General features: G+C 33.7%; 1 pseudogene across 1 annotated transcript; it reads left to right on the top strand.

The window, feature by feature from the left end:
• Positions 1 to 10,308: 10,308 nt before the first annotated feature.
• Positions 10,309 to 11,417, top strand: LOC143593811 (serine/threonine-protein phosphatase 5-like; annotated as a pseudogene). Its single transcript, XR_013146200.1, has 2 exons — positions 10,309 to 10,870; positions 10,964 to 11,417. The product of XR_013146200.1 is annotated as a serine/threonine-protein phosphatase 5-like (transcript).
• The last annotated feature ends 1,003 nt before the right edge of the window (positions 11,418 to 12,420 follow it).

Below are 12,420 nucleotides of genomic sequence, written 5' to 3'. Positions count from 1 at the left end.
TTTTATTAGGGGGAGATAACATACCCCAGCGCTTTAGATTTTGTTTATACTTTATATATAACTTGTAAGACTAAGTGGCAACAAACCAACTAAGTCCTTCTGAACAATCGAACTGGTTAATATTGGATAATAGCGAGTCAGTGTTGAGTAGTACTACTGGGTTTAATAAACCCCACCCAACTCTGAACTCGACTGTAGGTCGAGTGGGTGTAATTTTGGCTAACACATTACCATGGTCGTGGTTGACATGGTGGCAAGGCAATCATAGTCGAACACTTAGTAATACATGCTTGATAGGTTAGCTACCTATTGATATATATATTGACATAACACTATCTGGTATCGCTAAAAAGCGACGCTTAATTTACCTAAACCAGTGAACTCACCAACCCTGTGTTGACACTTTTAGTATGTTTATCTCAGGTAGCCGAGGCGGGCAAGCGGTATAGGATACGCATTCACTGAACTCTTATACTTTAAACTTCTTTTAAATTTTGTCATGAACTGTTGCCTTAAGTCGTCCTGTGTGACACAACTATTTACTTACAGTTTACGCTTCCTCATATTTACTTAAGCCTTGATGTCTTGGTTGTTTTTAAAACTTTAATTATGGTGTTTGATATACCTAATGATTCCGATCCTGTTAGTTCACACCCTTGGACGGTAAAACTCCGTTAGTGGAATTTGAGGGTGTGACAGCAGGATTCGAACCCGCGACCTGCCATCCCAAATCCAAAGTCTTAACCAACTGGGCTAACCAGTACAAGCAAACTGAGATCAACAGAAAATAAATATAAATAGATGCAGGCTACTGAGTGTTCATAATCAAAACCTAGCAACATCAATTGGTTAATCCGATTGATGTTGATATAATAGTTGTTAGGGCTTTCAAAGAGGACATCACGACGATCGTAAAACACTATTCAATTACCTGAGATGATGAAGGGAAGAGGGTGTATTGTGGAGCATAGTCGGCGGCCAAAAACGAATACAAATGAACCAGTAACAACGATATCATTTCAATTATTTATAGGGCTTTGAAAGGTTAGGGTTAGAGGATCGTATATGTATAATTAATTGAATTGTCTCGTCAAATTTCGTGTTCAACATGATTATAATATGTCGGTTTGTTTATTAAGGAAAAACGGATCAAAATTTATCTAATTAACATGTTTGGATAGTTGGTTAGGCCGGTAATAACAATAATAATATAATTACAAGATCACCTAACAAATATATCGCGAATATTGTGGCCCAGGATAATCATTTATACAATAGGGTGCATGAAATCGAATCTGGGTCGGGTTAAAGAGTTGGTTATCCGGATTTTGAAAATGGGTTGTAACATAATTTCATTTTCAGTCCTTAGGGTTAAAGGATGTATACAAAGAGAGGTTAACTTCATATTTTGGGTTGAAAATGCCAATATAGGAAAGTTATCATTATATATTATAAATATAAATAATTAATAATATATTAATAAGTAATCTTCTCAATAAGAACGGCTTTTTTTTAAAAAAATATATAACCTGAACATCGAAACGAGACGGGTTTTAAAGAAAAATATTAATTCGAAAACCCGAGTTGTTACAATCTCCCCTACTTTACGGAATTTCGTCCAAAAATTAAGAAATACTATAAAAATACATAAAATAGAACTTTGAATAGCTGAAGCAACTCTCCAAAACAAAATCCGATAAGAGCACTTATATATAGGATGTACCAGCGGCGTATCCACCATGTCCTTATCATCTTTACATTTGCACATTTATCTCAACTACTTACGATTTTATATTATGACACACAATTATTCGGATTATGATTTACATGCGAGGACTTTGGTAATTACGTGTCGACCCGTAATTACTTAGATCGTCAGATAGTCCACATAACTCGTCCTATTGTGTGGGTTACAAAACATTTAAAGAACATGATTTTGATTAAACAAAAGTTTTAAGCAGTTTTAATTATAACACTAGAAAGTCACCAATGCATAAAAACAGTTTCAAAAGTTTCAGTGGATTTTAATAGAGCAAGGAAATTTCTAAGACGTCTTTTAAACGTAAAATATAAATATTTCAAGTTGGAAAAAGAGATAAATTATTAATAGGTAAGAATGGGTTGTAGTGAATGAGTATAAGGAAATAAGATAGATATATGCTTTAATAACAATCTATTTAAACAAAAGGAACTTTATTCAAGAGCTGGGAGATAAATAGTTCAAATGGGGAAGTAATTCAAAGCTATAAAGAGGCTTTACAATACATAATTAAGAAAAGATAAAAGAAATAAAGATAGATAAAGAAAAGAGTAAAACTCTTCGGGGTCCTTGTGTAGCTTAATTGACTTGACTTGACTTGAAGCACCATGAGCAGTTGCATTCATAGGAATTGGAGCGGTCGAGGTAGATAGATTTGGGGTAGCTTGAATAAAATGAGCTTGAACAGTTTGCAAGAAGGTTGTTTGGTGGAAATATGTTCGGTAAACTTGAGCTTGCGGTTGCGGGGTTTGATAGTGTTGGATACGTTGAGGGCACACATTACGGAGATCATTTAGGTTCATACAATGGTAGCAAGCACGGGTATTGGGAACATCAGGTTGAGCATGAGGGTTAGGTTGTTGCAGGATAGCTTGTGCATTAGGCGGGACACAACAGGTGTTATCAAAATGGCCATAAAGGTTACATTGGGTGCAACGGCGGCATAGGGATTTAACTGAGTGATGATGGTTACAAATGGAGCATAATGGGAAAAGACAGAGGTAAGCTTTCTTGTTTGACGAGACTTGCGGTTGGGCAGGTTTTGTTGCAGCGAGGTTCTTACGTTTCTTGTTGTGGGGATTAGTGAAGGTAGATGGTTTGTAGTCACCAACAGAGGAATTAGTGGAAAAAGTTGAATCGGTTACACTGATGTTTTGAATTTAGGTCACTATCCTAGGGATCACAGCAACTATCTCTTTGGCGATACAGGTAGCCATACGGTGGTCACGAGAACTAGACGATTGATGTTGAGGACGACAGTGAGTTCTTAGATGAGACATTCTACGAGGACCAAAAATAAAGATTTATAAGATGAAGGGTGAGTTGAGGAAACATTAGAAACCTAAAATTTTTAATTATAAAGATAACTTATAATAATGTTGCCTTAATAAGAAAGGGGATTTACGTCATAAGGGTTAAAAGTAAAAAGATTGTATGATGGGGGGGGGGGGGTACATAGCGTAAATAGTTGTTAAATGATGTAGTCAATAAGATTAATGTGTGATGACTACACGAGGAGTTAATGTCAGTTTAAAATTTAGATATTAAGTTTAAAATAAACTAACGAATATAACTTGTGGATGTTGGCCTCCCATGAGCTTTCCATGGCAATTTGAATGGCCCAACAAAATTAACAAATAAAAGAAAGGTAGTTGGACGGCCCATGAGAGTTACATGGTATTTTAATAGTACCAACTAAATAACGAGTAAAACAGGTGGGTTGGACGGCCCATGAGCGTTATATGACATTTTAACTGTCCGAAGCAATTAAAGAATCATCAATGCAATATAGTTTGTCGGCCCGATGAGCGTTACATGGCGTTTTAACCGACCAAACTAAATAACGAACTATAGAAATAAAATATGGGTAGTCGGAGTATCTTGTGAATCACCACATTGATTACTCCAATTAAATACGAAAACAAGTTAAGAAATGGGTAGTCGGGATTTCTGACCAACCATTTAAATAACGTAAAACCATATTCGGAAAGTTACCGAATTTAAGTCACGAATCACCGTGAATTCAGTTAAAAATATTAGAGGAATGAAACCACTAACGTGGTCACGGTTGACAGCCTAGGGTGTCGATCATATGACATTGGTGTCCCGCTTTGGCCTATAAGATCGAGTACTGTGGTTAGGTTATCCTCCAGGTAAGGAATAACGTCTTACCTTTGGTTCTTGAAACCGTTTTGTCAAGGCCCGACTCACAATTCTCCCCCCCCCCCCCCCCCAGTTACTACAAAGACATGCCACATAACCTAGCCCTAAAGTGAACGAGCAAAAATAGCAGGTGGGAATTCTTAAGGAATTTTCCATAAGTAAAACCAATCTAATTTTGAAAAGTTTTCTTTGAATGTTGAGGCATAGCCTCGGAGTTTGTGTGTGTGCATAATAATACAATAATAAATAATTATCTAAGAAAGGTGTAACAATTTAAAATTGAACACATAAAGGTAAATTGAACACAAAGGGCTCCTAAACATGTGTCTAAGGCAATTTCTAACGACCTATCTTAAACCTTCGGCTCTGATACCAATCTGTCACACCCTAACCTACAGCGGAAATGTCGGGACGTGAACAGATTTTCACAGCTCTCAAGGTTACTATCATGCATTATTAAAAGTTTCGATATCTATTAGATAAACTTTCAAATAACAATCATCCATGCAAAATCAAATAAACGAAGTACATATATTAATCAATAATAGTATGTCTCATTAAGTTTCTTCTAGCATAAATCCTTAAGTGATCTTATAGTTCAGTTACTTCACATTAAACGATAACCTGCATATGCATTGAAAATAGAATCGTTTTGTCAACACAAGGTTGAGTGAGCAACACACCAGTTTAAATGTTCATATAAAAAATAAGTAATTGCAACAAGTCATATGAGGATAACAAATCAACCAATGAGCAAGTATAACTGAGATGTCGATAAGCACAAAGCCATCACGACTAGCGTATGATCATACTATTCTGAGATTATGTTGAATCTATCCGATAGCGGTTCACGTAAAGCATGAAAGCACATAAACAAGTAACGAATAAGTTGTTAACACATAAGACCGTAGTTGTAGTTTTGTGTATAAGTAAATATGAGAAAATACAATTTAGGAATATGTCCACTAAATGGTAAAAATAAGTAAAAAGGAGAGTGATTACTCACCTCAAAGACGAACAAAGGTGATTAAAATAATGAGAAAACGGGAAAAGTCACACCCGAACGTTAAAGCCTAAAAGAAACAAAGTAACGGATATACTTAAGTAAAGATATAAGATCGATTACAACAACTCGATAATCATTAATAAGTAAATATTATAATAATATAATATTATATAACGATTTATTAAATAAAATGATTATTTTGATTTATGAAAACATAACTTAAATATTATTTGTAGTTTTATAAAATTGGTTTACTTGATTTATATATTTATGAAAACATTAGTTTTTTAATTATAATATAAAAGTAAAATACATCTTTAAAAATATTATTAGTTTGTATATTTATTAGTAAAGTTTACTTGATATATATACCTATATATATATATATATATATATATATATTAAATAATATATATTAGTTTTCGTGTTATTATATATACGCATATATACATATATGCATAACTAATTACACTTATACGTACATACACGGACGATAGATACGAGAAAGACAAGTATTATATCCGGTTTTTAATAAAATGGTTTATTTAATAGTTATTATTATTATATTTAATTAAACCTTTAAAAAGAAAAATACCAATATTACCTAAGAAAATCGGGGTGGCAGGAGTCGAACCCACGACCTGCCATCCCAAATCCAAAGTCTTAACCAACTGGGCTAACCAGTAAAAGCAAACCAAGATCAACATATAATAAATATAAACAGACGCAGGCTACTTAATGTTCATAATCAAACCCTAGCAACATTAATCGGTTAATCCGATTGATGTTGATAGAATAGGTGTTAGGGCTTTCAAAGAGGACATCAAGACGATAGTCAAACACTATTCAGTTACCTGAGACGATGAACGGAAGAGAGTGTATTGTGAAGCACAGCCGGCAGCCAAAAACAAATACAAACAAACCAGTAACAACGATATCAATTCAATTATTTATAGGGCTTAGAAAGTTTAGGGTTAGAGGATCGTATATGTATAATTAATTGAATTATCTAGTCAAATTTCGTGTTCAACATGATTATAATATGCCGGTTTGTTTATTAAGGAAAAACGGATCAAACTTTATCTAATTAACATGTTTGGATAGTCGGTTAGGCGGTTAGGCCGATAATAACAATAATAATATAATTACGAGATCACCTAACAAATATATCGCGAATATTATGGCCGAAGATAATCAATTATACAATCGGGTGCAAGAAATCGAATCTGGGTCGGGTTAAAGAGTTGGTTATCCGGATTTTGAAAGTGGGTTATAACATAATTTCATTTTCAGTCATTAAGGTTAAAGGATGGATACAAAAAGAAGTTAAACTTCATATTTTGGGTTGAAAATGTTAATATAGGAAAGTTATCATTATATATTATAAATATAAATAATAATAATTATTATTATTATTATTATTATATTAATAATATATTAATAATTAAACTTCTCAATACGAACGACTTTTAAAAATATATATATATATAACCTGAACATCAAAACAAGTCGGGTTTTAAATAAAAATATTAATTTGAAAATCCGATTTGTTACAACGCTTGCCGACATCTCACCCTCCCCCGCCTTACAAATAGCTTTGCCATAGGTTAGATTTATTGAGTAAGATTGTTGTTGAGGATAATTTAAAAAATCTTGATCATATCAATTAAAAAAAATACACTTTTGACCAAAAGAATTCAAAAGGGTGTATGTGAAACACCTGTGCAGCAGTAGATCTTTTAGCATACAAAAATTGGCCATAACAATCTCTATTTTTCAGCTTCTGAAATCGAAGGCATTGTCACAAATGGACCACAAGAGTGTATCAGTAATGAGTGGCCTTTTTCCAGGCTCGTGAGCTTCTTTGATGTTTTAAAGATCGTGAACAGATGCCAGTTGTGCATCTGATAACAGAGCTTGAAGATTCGCTCCACTAAACCATTCCGTCTTTTGAGCTATTTCTTCTAAATTCACATTCAAAAGGCTGAAAATGAGATCACGCGTTTTTAATAGAGGCGTGAATTTCTAACAAGACACGAACCTAACACGAAATTCATGGATTTGGATCTGGTATAAACGGGTTTGAGTCAGTTTCAAGTCAAACCCTGTAAACCGTTTAGCCAGAAACAGATCGTGTTCGGGAAACTGGCAGAAAATCATAGAAAAGTCGGCGATTTAATCCACCGGGTCACAGCAGTGCAGCATCTATTAGATCGGTCTACTATAAATCCAAAAAAAGTTTCAAATGTTACGAACCAGATAATAAAAATAAAATTTTAAAATCAAAGCACATTTTTTTTAAAATCAAGATTAATTTCTTTGGGTAATGGTTTTTCTAATAGGATTAATTATTTTTAAGAACAAAACAGTTCTTATTTGATGTTTAAAAGTCAGCCTTGTAAAAGTTGATCCTAGATATAGGAAAAAGAGAATAAAAAAACTAATAACCTTGTGGCAGCAAAAACAAATCCTCCAGTTAAATCTTAAAGCCTCAATAGACATTTGACACAATCATCATTATAGCAGCATGAAGACTACAAATTGAGTTGTCAAAAATAATACACTAACTTGCATAACAACTCAAAATGTCACACCAGTATTATCATGACCTCTTTTTGGAGCAATGAAGTCAAACTAAAAAAAAAAAAAGACATAGTGCTGCACAACTGCTTTTGAAAATATATCTAGTGCCTGAATTAGCAATGTAAATAAGGGTAACAAAGAGGGGTAAATAAGTAATATTAACATTACTTACTGTTTTCTTAGAAGCACCAATGTATTTTTTCAGTAGCTTGGGCCCTTTAACAGATTTATGAACCGTAATGAACACGACGCAGTAGCAGCACCAACAATATGCGTTTTACTACAACTAGGAGGACCATATAATAGAACATTAGATCTCATCCTTAAAGGAGCTTGTGAAAAAATCGTAGGAAACTTGAAAGGCAACTCAAGCATCTGAAAATTGTAAAACATGAAATAGGATATTAGCGCATAAAGAAGACAGAAGCTATAAAATACTTACTTTTAGAAAACCAAACCGTTACAACAAACAGTTCGATGGTTGTTTCTTTAAATGAATTGTTGACTTGAAAAAGTCCGAACAAACACGAACAGGAGATGTTTGTGTTTATTTTTAACAGAACAATCAATCGAGCATGAACAATTATAAGAATAAGGTTTATTTTTTCGTGTTCATTAAGGAAATGAATGTGTTCATGTTCGTTTGTTAATAGTATATACGAACAAACTTAACTTAACATAGATGAACAATAATAAAAGGGACACAATTGGGCAAACACCAATCAATGAACTAACGAGACATGTGTTCACGTTCGTTCGATTAACTATATCTCTTTGATGGAGTTACGGATTTCTATTAAACCACCACCATCCTGCCAACCACCATGCCCTTCTTCAGAAGCAGATTTAGTTATAACCCAGCCCCAGAGAAACTATATTATTCACACCAACAAAAAATAAACAAAATTACAAATTTAATTTAAAGGATCTCAAGAAATATACTTTCCACGCACTGTTATACCCTAATCCATTATTCATATCACTGAATAATCAGAAGCAAATTTGATCAGCAGCCGTAAGCAAAGAAAACCAACTATCCTCATCCTCATAGTTCAGATTTGTTGTACGAAACCCTAAGTTACATAGAGAAGTTAAGATTATAAAAAATCAATCACGTGCAATTCATGGTCGGAGGCTGGGGGTTGATGTCGCATTCAATTTCTAGCATCTGATATTACAACCACATGATAATTGATGTATAAAAGTGAAATACCTTCTATCGGCGTAGATGTAGATGCAGAATTTATAGCTAATTTGTAGTATAATAAACACCAATTAAAGGAGAGAAGGAGAGGGAACGATGCTTGAAGCTGAAGTGTATCATCGCTGCATGAGAATTGAATGTCACCGTAGGATTGAATGTAACGTCTCAGGTCATGAAGAGTAATTAATATAGCGGAGTCTCTCAATTTAATTATAACGGCATCTCAAAATGGCAAAATTACTATCATGTCCATTTAAAATTTTTAATAAGTAATATATATATATATAGGTATTTGATCATTTCAGGAGTCTTTTTACAGCGCGAAGTGCGATAAGTGAAGGTGTAACTCCATTAATCCTTAATTTCACTTCATTTCTTAAGTGTAGGTGCGTTGTGTAGGTGCATATGTATGTGTGTAGGTACGTATGTTTGTATATGTGTATGGATGTTTGTATGTGTGTAGGTACATAGTTTGAATATCGCTCGGTACATTTATATGTTTGTAGGTTGGTTTGAATATGTAATTAAGACATAAATGCAACCAACCTACATATATATATGTAACATCATATGAAAGGGAGTGAAATTAGGGATTAATGGAGTTATACATTCACTTCTCGCAAGATCCATCCCCTATATAGGTATATATATAATTACCTACCATAAAATCCTACGTGTCACTCTCACATCGCTCCCCACCACCTCTAAAGCCACCAGATTCCTTGATTTCTGAATGAAGACTTCTCATTCAATCCTTAGATTTCGTGGGTATCCATGGGTTTATGAATCCGAATATCTCAAAACGGGTTATATCATAATCGTTTGCCTCATCTCGTCTTCCTTCAATCGCGAAACCCTAACACAACCTATCGCAACTCTATATCTCTGCCTCCTTTCTATTCCAATCACTCTTGCTTGCTGTTTAATTGTCGTCCCTGTAGTTCTATCTGAAAACCCTATTAGGGTTAAGAAGTATTGTTCTCGGTTTGATTTCTTCAATCAGCACAAGATCCTCTCATCTAATCTAAGGTCAAAGGCCTTTAATCTCTGCATTCGATCATCTTCCAACATGAATAACAGCTATCTAAGGCTATTATTTAGACGAATGTTACAATCGATTTTAATTGAAGATACAAAATGAAAATTTCCGCTCATATGTATCAAGAAATCGATGGTCTTGTGTTTGATCTTCTATTAGCGGAGGTAATTTCTATGATGCTCCATGTGATTCTTTGACAAGAAATCCCCACCACTCTTCTTTCGTCTTTCTCATATTCATCTTCGGCATTCACTTCCGCATCGGAACCCACAAATACGTGAGTTGATTTTCATTAATTTGTTATTCAGTTGCTATAATAATTTAGTTACGGTTTAACTGTCGATCCTTGGGGTTTTTGGATGTTCATTACACTGATTATATTTGCAAAACTATTAATTAAATAGTCAAATTTAACTAATTACGTTTAAAAGGATTTTGATTATTTAGAATCAAATTAGGTTGTCATGGAGTAAGAGAAAACAAAGATACCTTATGCAAATATTTTCTTATCTTCAATTTTAGTTTGACTTTTAGGGTTGGTGTTAGTAGGTTTCTCATTGGAGTTTCACCTAACTAATTTTTGTTTCTGCTTGCAAGTTTGGTGTTGCCTTATGCATTGTGTTTTCATTGGGTATTTTAACATTAACTTTGGCTTTTGGGCAGTTGTGCTTCTTATTAAAGTAATAAAGTGTATTGTGTCTCATTAGACAGAGTCTGCATATTGTATTACTGTCTAAATGTTGTACATTACGGTTGGATGGTTAGGATTATGTTTACTTTTACCGGTATTGTCTTATGTCTTTTGTTTGTAATGAATAATATATGTAAATTTCCTATATTTCATTATTTTGTTAAATGTATGGACTTGATATCTCTGGTTGACATAAATGTTCCAGATGAAAAGCACACCGTTTGTGGTGATGTGCACGGTCTAAGATTAAAACTTTTTTTGTATTGTTTTCTATTAATTGACTTTGTATGGACGCAATTTAATGATCTTTTAAATATATTTGAGCTCAATGGTCTTCCTTCAGAAGAAAATATCTATTTGTCTAATGGTGACTTTGTTGGAGGTGATACAAACATTGTTTGCATTCAAGTGTATATCTCCATCAGGTAACATGGCTACATCATTTTCTGTCTTTACTCTTTAGGTGTTTACAATTTTGCCAATTTAATTATCTGGTTTATTTTCTTGATTTGTTCTAGCTATACATCCTTCGCGTGGTAATCATGAGAGTAAAAGCACGAACAAGACTTACAGGTTTGAGGGTGAGGTGCGGTCTAAATTGAGTGATAATTTGTGGAGCTATTTACATAAGTTTTATGTTATTTACCGTTGGCTCATGTTATAAATAAGAAGATATTTATTGTTCATGGTGAACTTTCTAGACCTGATGGAGTAAAGCTCTTTGACATTAGATCAATTGATCGGGTTTGCAAGCCCACAGAGGAAGGTATTTTGTCTACTTTGTGTTTTTTGTTTGGTATTAAAATTTGATTTTGTTAATTACTTTTGTTTCAAGGTTGATGTGTGATATATTATGGAGTGATCCTCAACCTAATCCGGTTAGAGGACCGAGCAAACGTGGTGTAGGTCTTTTATTCGATTTTTGTGTGATGCAGATGGAAACAAGGGTGCTTTTATTCGATTTGAACCCCCCCCCCCCCCTCCCACCATGTAGCTCAAGATTGTCACATTTCTCAAATCTACAACTGTCGCATGCTCAACATGACGAGATAACAAATTATGCAAACATGTATTATTAATGAATAAAAAGGGTTTCAATATTGCAGAATTTAGAAATTATGTATTAGAAATTATGTAATCTATGATTGTATCTATTAAAAAAAATTTTGCTAAAAGATTTTGTAGATTTTATTAATATTAAGAAATAAACCTATGATGTCATGATTCATTGTTGATGTTGTTTTGCATAAAAAAGCCTTAGTTTCAATTTGAAGTTAGAAATTGCTTCTGTCTACGCTATTGAATAAAATTGAATCAGAAATTTAATATTCATTTTGACAGTATGCATATTCATGTTGACTAGTATGTTGGAGCTTGACTAATTCTTCAAAGTCTAAAATGTCATCTTCTTCAAGTATAATTTTTGTGAGCCACCTTAAACCTAAAAATCTATTGCATTTTCATAGTTTTGATGAGAGTTTTACATTTAAGGCAAATGTTCAAGGGAAATCAAATACATACAGGATGTTACCTGTTTTTTAGAAATCTGTTCTGCGTGTAAGATTTGTTTTGCGGGTCAGATTCATTTATAGGTCAGGTATGTTCCATTGTTCCGCGCATCGGGTATCTTCTGCATATTATGTCTGATTCGCGGGTGAAGTTTATTTTGCAGACCAGACCATCTTTGTTCTGCGAGTTGTATGGCACAAGATTAAAACACTTTGAAATTGAGAACTTTTGAGAACCATGAGCGTGGGTGAAACTGTCGGCTATCAGTACAAATGACTCGAGCTGAGCCCATGCTCGAGGTCCACTCATTTAACTTACGAGACCTCATGCGTGACTTGTTTTAAGTTTTTTTTTTCTAAAGCTCGAGCTTAATTCATGAGTAGCCTTTTCAAGCTTGAGCTCGATGTGTTTATTAGTTATTAATAAAAGGGTGAGGTTATCTTTTTTATTTTTTTAGCTATTTTTT

The sequence above is a fragment of the Bidens hawaiensis genome, unplaced genomic scaffold, assembly GCF_021521415.1.
Source record: "Bidens hawaiensis isolate Kalapana, Puna unplaced genomic scaffold, B.hawaiensis_p1.1 tig00042829_1, whole genome shotgun sequence".
In the NCBI taxonomy this organism is placed as follows: domain Eukaryota; kingdom Viridiplantae; phylum Streptophyta; class Magnoliopsida; order Asterales; family Asteraceae; genus Bidens; species Bidens hawaiensis.
Note: the sequence above shows the minus strand (reverse complement) of the source record. Positions and strands in the feature narration are given on the sequence as shown.